Here is an 11,504-nt window from a genome sequence, read left to right on the forward strand (position 1 = left end):
CCCGTCGACCGGGTCTCTTCTGGACCCACTAATCCTGCAGAAAAACCCATGTCTGGCTTCCTCTCTGGGCCACCTATCGCCACATCACAGAGCCCAGGCAACAGCATCAGGCCCGGCCTAGTGAATGAGCTAATCGCGGAGAGGAGAGGAGGAGAGGAGAGGGCATGTGTGTGTGAGAGACACGGAGAGGGGAGAGAGCTGGACCACCCACCCAGAGGATTCAGAGGCACAGGATTCACAGCCCATTCTGTTGACCTGCCACACCGCCCCAGCTCTGGGCAAGGCCCTCCCCAATTGTTCCGCCTGCTAACATGAGGACGGGGGTTAGAGGAGGGGGGGGGGTGGATGAGCAGTAAACAGTGGGCTGAGCTTCTCTCCTTCAGCGCACAAAGGGGCTGAATTGTGTCGGACTGGAGCACTTTTTAGAGTGGCCCTGCCATGGGGCCTGAATGAAACATCTGTGGAGGCTGAGCCCGAGGGAGAAAATGCTATTTTGCTGTTCAACCACACTGACAACCTGTTTTCTCTTTCTTGCCCCCCCTCCCTCCCACACACACACACACACACACCACCTCCCCTCACTGTTATTTCTCCCTTGGCCTTGTAAAACTATTCATACTGTATACTCACATTTGCCAAGCAAGTAACAGAGAAGTAACAGTACACGAGAAAGAGAGCGTGAGCGGTGGCCCGAAGGTTTGGTTGGACATGAAGTCAATTCTTTTTTTCTTTTTTTTTCTTTTTTTTTTTTTTGCAGTTTTCTTATATGTTTTTGATGCAGCATGTGATGTCATTTTTTGTATGTAATTATATTTTACTTTAAAAAAAACAACAACAACATAAAAAAAGGACAGCAGCTTCTGTCTATGAGTTGTAGCATACCTTTGTGTGTGACTGGAGGTTCTCCATCTAATATTACCTTGCAATACACTTGAGGTGACTGTTGTTGTGCAATATAGATATTAAAAAAGACAACTTAAAGAATTCCCTCTCATAAATATGGTGACTACAGTAACGCATGGAGGATATTTGCTCTCCTCAGAGAATGCTGCAAGTACATGCATCCATCAGCATCACCTCTGCAAGGCCTCCTCCCCTGACGGAGATCCCCCCACAGTCCACCCCGCCTCCCCTGACACACACACACACTCTGCTTGGGTTCCCCACAGTCCAGCTCCACCATGTGAAGCTCAAAGAGAGAGACCACTGAGACATTTCAGTTTAATTGAAGGGGAAACAAAGATCCCCGCTTATTTCCTGGTCACCCATTTTCTTTAATCAATTTCCTCTCTTTGGTCCTATATCATCTGTAATTACTTTCCCTTTCCCGCCCCTTGTGGGTTCCTCTTGCAGCAAAAGGTCTACACACACACACACACACACACACACACACACACACACACACACACACAAACACACACTTATTGCTAACCCCCTACCGTAAGCAGGCAATACCTTCAGCATCAATACTCGTTGCCCCCCTTTGGCTGCTCCAGCCTGAACAATGAAGAAGGCCCACTGGCTCCAGAACCCCACTAAGCAACCCCTGACCCTGCCCACCTACTCTACTAAACGACAACACACACACACACACACACTGAGGTTCATGTGGCATGTACTCTCATACTGAAGTCGCAGACATTGTCTCACACACACACAAGTCACACGAGCCTGAAGTGAATGGAGCGAGGGAGAGGGCGAGGTGGGTGGGGGTAGGTTTGGGAGGGGTTAGGCCCACTTTAAATACCAGCTCAGCTTGTAATCGCTGGAGTTTGAACTTAGAAGACTTCTTATGCTAAGAGGTCAAGAAGCCAGAACACTCATTCGCTCCTTTCTTTCTTCCCTGCTGCCCTCTGTCAGTCATCTCACTCAAAGGGCCTCGCTGAGCCGTTTAACCGGTTACATACAGTTACACCAGCGCCGATACCCTCAGGAAACCGTCGGCATGGCGATTTCAACAAGAGCACACGAGACGTGAGACAAATTCATCGTGGCAAAAGCTCGGCTACCTCCTGAGCTCGAGCACCACAAAGTGAATCTTCTGCCAAATGGAAATTTTCAGGGAGCACTGAGCTCCGTTTGTGAAGAGTTACCAGAGGAATTTGTTAAATGTAAGACTTCCACGCCAACCGGGAATATGAAGACAATGCCTGTAAATGTATCCATTGCAACAGCTGCTTACCTCGGGACATTTTGTTTACATCTGGTAGAGGGTGGATAAAAATGCCCTCCAAATTATACACCTTTATTGGACTTCACGTTTCCCAAATATGACCACCCAGAGAACATAGCTCATACCACCCACACACTATTGGGTGGATTTATCACTCAGCTGATGAATGAAAGCAGCTTACAGTATTGGCATTGTTGCCTTGTTTGATGGGGAAGTGAAACATCAGAAACACCTATATAAATAGGCATTAGGCATTTGAAAGGAAAAGGTGTTGTCTGCCAGCAACAATTGCAGTGTAACTGCCAAAAAAGGTTCTAGTGCAATATTGTAATAAAGAAAAAAGAGCTGAGGTGGAAATGTTAGTGTGTGGTACAGGCAGGTCTAATACAGGCTTCCAGTTAGTAAGCAGCATCATAGGATTATACAGATAAGGGGTAAACGGTGCCAGCCAGAGGATATGAATGCCACCGCGGCTGATTAATATTTTCACACTGTGTGTGTGTGTTTTAAATAAGTATAAGAGCTTGTGAGGTGCTAACGGAAAAAAAGATTTTAAATGAAATCTTTCCCTCACTCTGCCATTCTCTTTCCTCTCCAAAAGTTAACCCTTTATTAGTGAATGGAGGCAGAAACAAACCATACCTAATTTGCTTTGGCAAAATGGATGTCAGATACGCGAGCGGGCATGGTTAGTTCAGGTAACTACTGGACCTGACCAATGATGTGTTTGTCTGTTGTCCTGTCTACCTCCTTTATCCCCACTTGATTGTAGCAGATGGCTGCCCCTCCCTGAGCCATTTTCCGCTGGATGTTTCTTCCTGTTAAAAGTACGTTTTTCCTTTCCACTGTTGCCAAGTGCTTACTCATAGGGGGTCCCCTCATTGTTGGGTTTTTCTCTCTATTATTGGAGGTAGTTTACAATATAAAGCACCTTGAGGAGACTGATATTGTGTTTTGGCGCTATATAAATAAACCTGAATTCAACTGAATTCAATTGAAAGATTCTCTTATATTTAGATCTGATGTGGTGCTGTGATTTATGAATGTATTAGCCTCTTTTCATTCATTTCATCTGGTTTAAAAGTTTGAATGCCTCTAGTGCATCTGAGAATGTGAAAAGAACTTGTGGTGTAGATTCAGGGACAACTGTAATATAAGGCTAATGCCTACTCACATAGTAATTCCCATTCACTTTTAAAACTACATTCCAGCACTATGTCTAACTTCTGATGGATTTCAATATTCCTATGATCCTATGAGCTCGAAGCAGTCTGGCCATTCTCCCCTGACCTCTGACATCAGTAAGGCATTTCCACCCCAGAGAATTGCCACTCGCTGGATAGTTTCTCTTTCTTGGATCATTGTGTGTAAAACCTTGAGATGGTTTTGTGGGGAAAATCTCAGCAGATCAGCTTTTTCTAGACCAGTCCATCAAGTGCCAACAACCATGTTATGTTCAGCGCCACTTAAATCAACTTTCTTCCTGATTTTGATGCTCAGTTTGAACTTCAGCAGGTCAGCTTGACCATATCTGCGTACCTAAATGCAATGAGGTGCTGCCATTAGATTGGATATTGGATTAGATATTTGTGTGAAAGTGCAGTGGAACTGGTGTGCCTAATTCAGTGATTGTAAATGAAAAACCCAGAGCACTAAAATAAATTTTGAGTTATTCAGTTGACATCGGGACTTGTAATAATAAACTTATACACACTGAACACGTCATGGGTAGGTGTGATGAGTTCTTCTGCCCAGGTCACATAGACTCTTTGATTTGGCATTTTTAATTAATGCAACTGAAGAATTTTTTGTCAACCTTGGCAACAGCTGGTGATATTTGTCTTTTTAACCATGTGGCAGGCATGTGGCCTTTACTGATGACTGTTTATCTTGAGGAAGGACATGGTTCTGCTGCCCGCCGAACAGCAGAGAATAGGAGCAGAGATGTGCTGCTGTTGTGTCAGAAACATATTCAGATATGATCGTCTCCTTCCATTAGCTACACAGTTATCCCTCCTTACTGTGAATCCATTCAAGCTACAGACGTTGTACTACCCTTAACCTCTGACATCTGAAATATGTCAGAATAATTCTCAGCTTACGTGTGGCCTGAAAGGTCAATAAAATGTTAATATTCTCGAATAATATGTTTTCCTGCAGAGCCTAAGCCTTAGTTGCGTAGATCTGTTCCCCACTTGTGCCCCATCATTTAATCCTCTGTCATCTTTCTCTCAGACTTTCCTAGAGAGGCCCCTTCTACTCATGTTGAAAAAGTGGTGTTTATGAATATTAATTGCTTCATGCATCATTTTTTTCTTACTCACCCACTGACTCACGTAAGGATATCTTATGTACTGCATATGTAGATGAATGGTCCTCTGATTTATGCATTTTGACTGCATTTCTTTCATTTTTTTGGTCTTGTTGGTGCATGCGTGCATTTACACACGTGCACAACTGCAGGACGCGTGATCTGTTGATGGGTCTCTGTGAGTTTGTTGAGCCCATGTGAAGAGGAGGTTTAATTCCCTCTTGTTGGTGTGATGATCGAAAGATCGAGGCCGTGTTGTGTGTCTCAGACACTAGGGAGAGAGTTTGAACAAGCGCAAATCACCACTGATACACACGTACAAACACACGTGACGCGCTTCTGATTTTGGCCTTCATGTGCGAGATTAAAGAAAGACGCCAGCTGAAGGACCAGGACCAATTCCTGGAGTGTTTTCCAAGAGTTTAATGTGCAAATGATAATGGTTCATCATAAACCGTGTGTGTGGTCAGGAGGCGACACACACACACATACAATGACGGGCCTGCCCACACACATACTCTACTCATACAGACATGCAGCACACATTGACTCTGTGATTGGAAGCCTTTGGTCTTCATCAGGTCAATCAGTGGAACCGTGAGACCTGGAGGCTGGATGTCCTTCTATTTCCAGACTTCAGTGTGGCCTGTTCCAGTAACTCCTGAGCAAATACAGATCATAAGGATGTGTGTGTTCCTGTGTGTTAGTGTTAGCATGTGTGAGAAAGATAAAGAATCACATTAGTAGTAGTAGTAGTACAAGGGGGAGCTGGGAACATGCTCTGTGTGGGGTACGAAATCAAAATGAGGGGGTATGACCTCCTTTTCATTTACCGTAACACACATTATCCATCCAGGTCATTAGTGCAACCATCAGCTCTGAGGCGCTTGTAATGCTTATACTTTTAGGTACAAGATGTGTGGTACAGGGGATCAGTAGCTGGGAATATACTTCGGATAGACTTTGTTCATGGAAGATGTAAAGATATGTTCGCTGTCGCACTCACACTGAGGCTCCACCTGTGACTGTGTCATGTGCACGCGTGTGTTTGTGTGTATATTATGTGCTTCACACAAACACACACACACTTTAGTGAAGCCCACAACAGAAGGTGAGCAGATGTGCTGCTGGCCACAAGCAAAGGCTGGTCTCGCATTCTGAAGTGATAGCTCGCATATGGCACACGGCAGCAATAGTAAAATCTGACATCATTCACATTCTGATATATACAAAAGGAGAAGGGAGACAGACTGCAAACCTATTTAGCACGAAAGGAATATTCATGAACGTTAAGAAAGCGTGCTCTCTGATAAGGAAAACGTATAATCACGGCGTTCCACTTCGCTGCCGGTTTGTGTGACAGCTGGTGATTGATTTTGTTTGTGTTGAGGTTTTTCTGAAAAATACATGTTTATAGCCTGAATTCAGGAGCCCATCAATTGGAAGACCATCGTCTCCTTCCTCAACATGAAGATTAACACATTTGTGTCCCACACACACACACACACACACACATACACACAATTCAAAAACTCTCATTCTTGGCATGCACATGTTTTAATAATGTGCAAACAACGTTTTCATGTTTGCACATTTAAGGACTTGTTCGCATAAACAAAATAGCTCGAGTACTTCCTTTATGTTTAAGTCACACTGGAGAAAAAACAGGAAAACAGAAACAGAAGAAATTTTCCACATTTGCAAGTAGCTGCGGTGACCAACTGATCGCCCAGAGGAGCGTGCAACATCCTCAAACTCTGAGCTACTGCTCTCGATTGCAAGGCAACTGCTGGTCTCCAAACTATAGAAGTAGAGCCTGTTATCACTCTCAGACAGATCGGGGAAGATCTAATAATAATTGTGATTCAGGTTGACAAGATGTTGCAATCAAGCATCAATTAGTGAAACAACTTGCTGTATTCTGGTTATATACCGGTTGATGAGCACCTATGTCAAGTTGTAGTTAAATTGCCCTCCTGCAGAAACAACATCATTGTTTATGATTCTTTTACCAGATCAGTGATGTTCTTGCTAGACTTGCTGGACACATATCACATGTCGCTGTATGAATATTACAAACTGATTGCACGTAATTGTCAACCTAATCCCATTCATTTACAAACTCCTAGCAGACTCACTATATGTTATTGCCATTTTATAGCCATCTTGATGCAAAGTTACTTTTAAGACAGCAGCTGATTGCGAGTGGGGACAGGCCTAATAACGAAATCGTGAGCTCACTGCACAAGGTCCAAATAATTTTACTCATGCTGGGGTCTCCAGCCACTGTTTTTCCAAATGTGACTGTAGCATTAAAGAGAATCTGAAGCTTCATTTGAATGAAGTCATGCTTTGAGTCAGGTGTTATCAAAATGCCATATCGGTAAAAGTTTTTTTTATATTAGCCATCTTTGTTGCGTTATTCTGATATGTGCAGAGCACACTGGAAGCAGTTTTTGTAAACAGATATCTGAATATGAACATGCAGAATCAAAAATTCTTGCACTATATTATTATTATATTACCTGTTCTCTGCACACCTTGGATAGCCAGTGGGTTTCCTATGCTATCACTAAAGTAGCCCTTTCTGTTAATGTCTGCACTAAAAATAATTTCAATTTCTAAACCACAAAACACAAAGCAGTGGTGTTAGACATTATAACCAATCAAATAACAAAATCAAATAAGATTAAGTCAAACTTATTCTAACCTGTGTGCCCGCTTTTTCCTTCGTGCCACGTTCACATTTATCTTTAAAAGGACTACATTTACCTCAAAGTGAATTGTTGAGACGATAATGTTGTTGTTGTAAGAGAGAAACCTGGCTGCTAAAGCAAAAAAAAAAAAAAAAAGCTGAGGTTTGACGTTAATTTGAATAAAAAGAGGGAAGCGAGTGAAAGACAAGGACCACCTGATCTGTCAGCTCGTGGTTGCCAGAGTTGTTGGACAACTATCCACAAGTGGGACGCTGCCAAGAGTGCGGAAAGTAAGCAGAAGCGAGCAAGTGACGGCATCCACCAACGTCCTGCTAGTGATGCGAGAGCTCAACAGCTTAACGTTCTGTTTAAATAAAGGTTGGGTTTTTTTTTTCAAGAATTCTGATTAACTAGTAAAAAAAAACTTTTCGTGTTGTTGTTAGGGTCAGTTGGAAAGTTGTTTGCAGATTAAAACCACATTTGGTTAACAAAACAGAAATTTTAGATTCATGCAGAAACTATTCATTCACACAGTTTAAACACAGATACATGTTCTTCAGCGCGTTGTTGCATAATAAGCTGAGATCCTTTTACACAAAGCAACAACTCAAAAATATGTTGGGTGAGACTTTTCTTCTTTGTGATAGAAAGTGCATAAAAATATAAAGTGCTGCGTTTATGTATTTTTTTAATCTTGCGAGGAGCAAGATAGATGCCATCAAAGTGATGCCATCTTTCCGAGTAGATACCTAACACCATCCCCCCCACCCCTTATGGGTGGGGGGAGACAACAAACAGCTCTGAGTGAATTTAGGCCAAATGGTCTCAAAGATGATGAATGCAGGAAAAATACCCCTGGCTTCAGCTAAACTTGGGATTGCCCTGTTTCCTAAGAAAACCACAAATGTGGCAGATTAAAGCTATACCACACCAAACCTGCCAATACCAACTAGCTTCATCTGCCATTTAAAGCCTTCTAATCCATCATTAGCAGGAAGCCAGGCCTAACCTTGCCACAAGCTTTTCTGTGCGCTGGAGTGCAACCACGAAATCTGCTCTGACTCGCTGCTGCCAGGTTCAGTAAACTGTAATCTCCCGCATACGAGCGAACTGGAAATCGTCTCGCTTCCTTACAAAAGCGCGGCCCTCTCACCGCCTTGTGAAACTTGTTTATCTGATTTTGAGTTCTTTCAGTAAAAATGATTTTTTATTGAAAGTCTCCCCGCTTGTTTATCGCCCTCGAAACTTCCTTTTGATCCGTTCCCAAAACAAGAGCCTGCAACGAGGGTGCGGTGTCAGCCTTACAGTAAATGACCGACATAGTTTCCCTCATTCCATGACACGCGGCGCAGCCAGTAATGACCTCGGGGAGGGTCGGGTTGGAAATGGGGGTGAAGTGGAAGCAGAGCAGAGTGTCCAGCAATGCATCACCGATGTTCTGTGTGCTTTCATCTCCTGCTGATAAGTGCCATACCTAATCAGGTTAAAGCAGCACATGCCGCAGAAAGAAAGGAAATTCCGGCCAAAACGGTAACGTATTTGTTCCGCTCTCATGCGTTGCATTCCTCTGGCTAATTAAGAGTATATATCTGACCCTGGAGAGAAAACGTCCACATTAGTCCGACCAGTCAGTCGGTGTGGTCCATCTGCACTCTCTCTTTCGCTCTCCTTGCCCCCCCCCCCACTCTTCCCTCTCCCTCTAATTTGGCACACAGATGACAAAAAACGTAGGGGAGTTCTCAGTAGGTTTCTTTCTTTCTTCTGCGGCTCCCCTCCCTTTTTGTTCTCCAGTATTAGGCCCCATCATTACTGACAGGCTATCAGTTGTTCTCATACCAGATTATCTACTGCCAATGACCTCCGGGTCATGGCTCCGTGCTCTCTGCCACTTTCTCTCTTTGCGTTGGCTTTGTCTGGCCACAGATACACTTCAGCGAGTTTTAAGGCTTTGCTGACTCCAAATCAGAGATGCTGCTGATCATCACACCTCTCTGAGCTTTGCTGTTTGAATTAAATACAGTAATTTCAGTTAAACTGCAATGTGTTTATTAAATACAGAGAATATTAGACAGTCTCTTCTGGAAGGGGGAATTCCTGTTGTTGCACAAGGTTGCTCACATGGAAAGTGACAGCTGAGAGTGAAATAAAAACAATGTAGACTTAATGCAGACACAGTTTCAGGTTGTCTTGATGTTACATTCACAGATGGAGGAGTTTTCAGGAGATCTTTAAAAAAAACATCAAAAATGACATTAGTCGGCTGGGTTAATTTTAGCTTAATTTTGTCCCTAATCCTGCACCATAGATGAGAGAGACTGATGACACTATGATGACTGTGACTTAGCAGCAAAAAATGTGGATTCGATGCAGATGGGAGAAGATCGCCTTCGGCTTTGTAAGGCTGTGGCTACACTGAGCATGAAACATACGCAGAGCGTTCATGGAGCAGACGTCTCGGCACTGCACATAAACTATAATCAGTGATGCTGGCTGCTCAAATTGTGAGCGCAGCAGGTAACTGGATGAGTAGGTTTCCATATTTTCCCCCCGTATCTCTTAAAATTACAGGGATGCAGGAAATGACTGAAGCATCTGCATTTATTTTGCCGCTCCCAGTCCAGCAGCTAGACTACTTACATAGGCCACTAGTCTGAAAATGTTTACTTACCTGAATTGCATCAAACCTGTAAATAACCTCAGATTTCAGAGCACGTTGCTGCAAGTGTAACACAACACTTATGTGTACTGCACATGCTCAGTGAAGATTGAGGTAAAATGTATATTGGGTTTTTTTATGTTTGTCTTTTGTGATCCAGCATTCTTACCCAAGTAAGAAATTAAACTTTCTTTGAAAAAGTCTTTTTTTTTTTCCCCCCCAGAATGCTTGTTTCTTGTCACTGTCACACAAAATAAATTTTTGTTGCATTTTTAAATTTTCACATAAAAAAATAGGACTTGAATACAATGGTGAATAAAAACTAGTCTAAAATTGGCACTGTGTGAAAAAGTAAGTACACCCTGCTTCCGTAGGAATTAAGAGGGTAAGTTTTAGCAGGTTGCTGGTCTGAAGCATTCAGGTGTGCATTAACACAACGCTGCGATCTTGCCAAGATCTTTCCAAATTCACCCCAAGGTCACACTGTGCAACATTTAGAGAAACTCTACTGGTCTCACCAAGTTACAAGTTACAGTTCATGACAACATAGGTTTGCAAAGCTGCAAATGAACAAAGCAAAAGACGTCTGGGACAATGTGCTTTGGACAGATGATACCAAAGTTGGGATGTTCGGCCACATTTGGTGAAAACCAAATACAAGTACCTCATACCATTTATCAAGAAGTGATGGTGGAGTGTTGATTTGGGTTTGCTTTGCAGTCACAAGGACCTCTGTATCCTAAAATAATCTAATGAAATGTGAGGCCACATGTCCAACAGCTAAAGTTTGGCAAAGTGATCAAAAGCACAGCAGCAAATCTAGAGCAGAATCGCTGAAAAAAAAAAAAAAAGAATCAAGGTGTTGTAATGAGTCCAGACTGTGCAAAAACAAATGATCACAAACCTCAATGAAATGAAGGAATGTTGTGAAGCCAACCATTTCCTTCCACTTCAGCGTTGTGGGGGGCTCCAGCTTATCCCAGCTGTTGTATGGTATCGATACAGAAGAGTGGGCACAAATTCTTCTGCAATGATATGAGAGACTGATAAAGTCATACATAAAATGATTACTTCAAGTTATTGTTGTTAAAAGTGTCTCTGCAAGCTGTTGAATCATAGGGTGTACTTAGTTTTTCTCTGCATTCTGGCTTAATGCAGGTTGCATTTACCAAAGACCTGGTAAAGGACGTATAAAACATTAGAACTGACAGAGGGGGGTGCTTTCTTTTTACCATGACTGTGCATTGGCTGCTTGGTTCAAACCCTCATAAACACTGCAGCTTGGTATTCAGCCTGTGAAGCATTATATGGTTGTGTGTTTGATGGTTTGATGTCTGAAACATAAGGCGTAACAATGAGAGGCAGGTAAACGTTCTCACTGAGGTTTGTTTGTTTTGGGTGTTTTTAATGGTCTTTTGCATGTTTTGTGTGCAATAAAATATAGAAAACAAGCAAGCATGACATACTATGAATGCCTAAAGTCCATCTGTATCTGAAAACACGAGCTTTTTTTCCTCTCATAGCTCTTGTGCTTTGTTGATTTCATCAATCTGCAGGCAAAACATGTTGCAACACACATTCAGTCCTGGCTTCCATTTTCAAAGAAAAATTCACTTATCCAAAAAGAGATTTTCATGTCATTGTCAGCTTCGTGTCATAATCAATTTC

The sequence above is a fragment of the Perissodus microlepis genome, chromosome 6 (genome assembly GCF_051167445.1).
Source record: "Perissodus microlepis isolate ML-2025 ecotype Zambia chromosome 6, ASM5116744v1, whole genome shotgun sequence".
NCBI lineage: Eukaryota > Metazoa > Chordata > Actinopteri > Cichliformes > Cichlidae > Perissodus > Perissodus microlepis.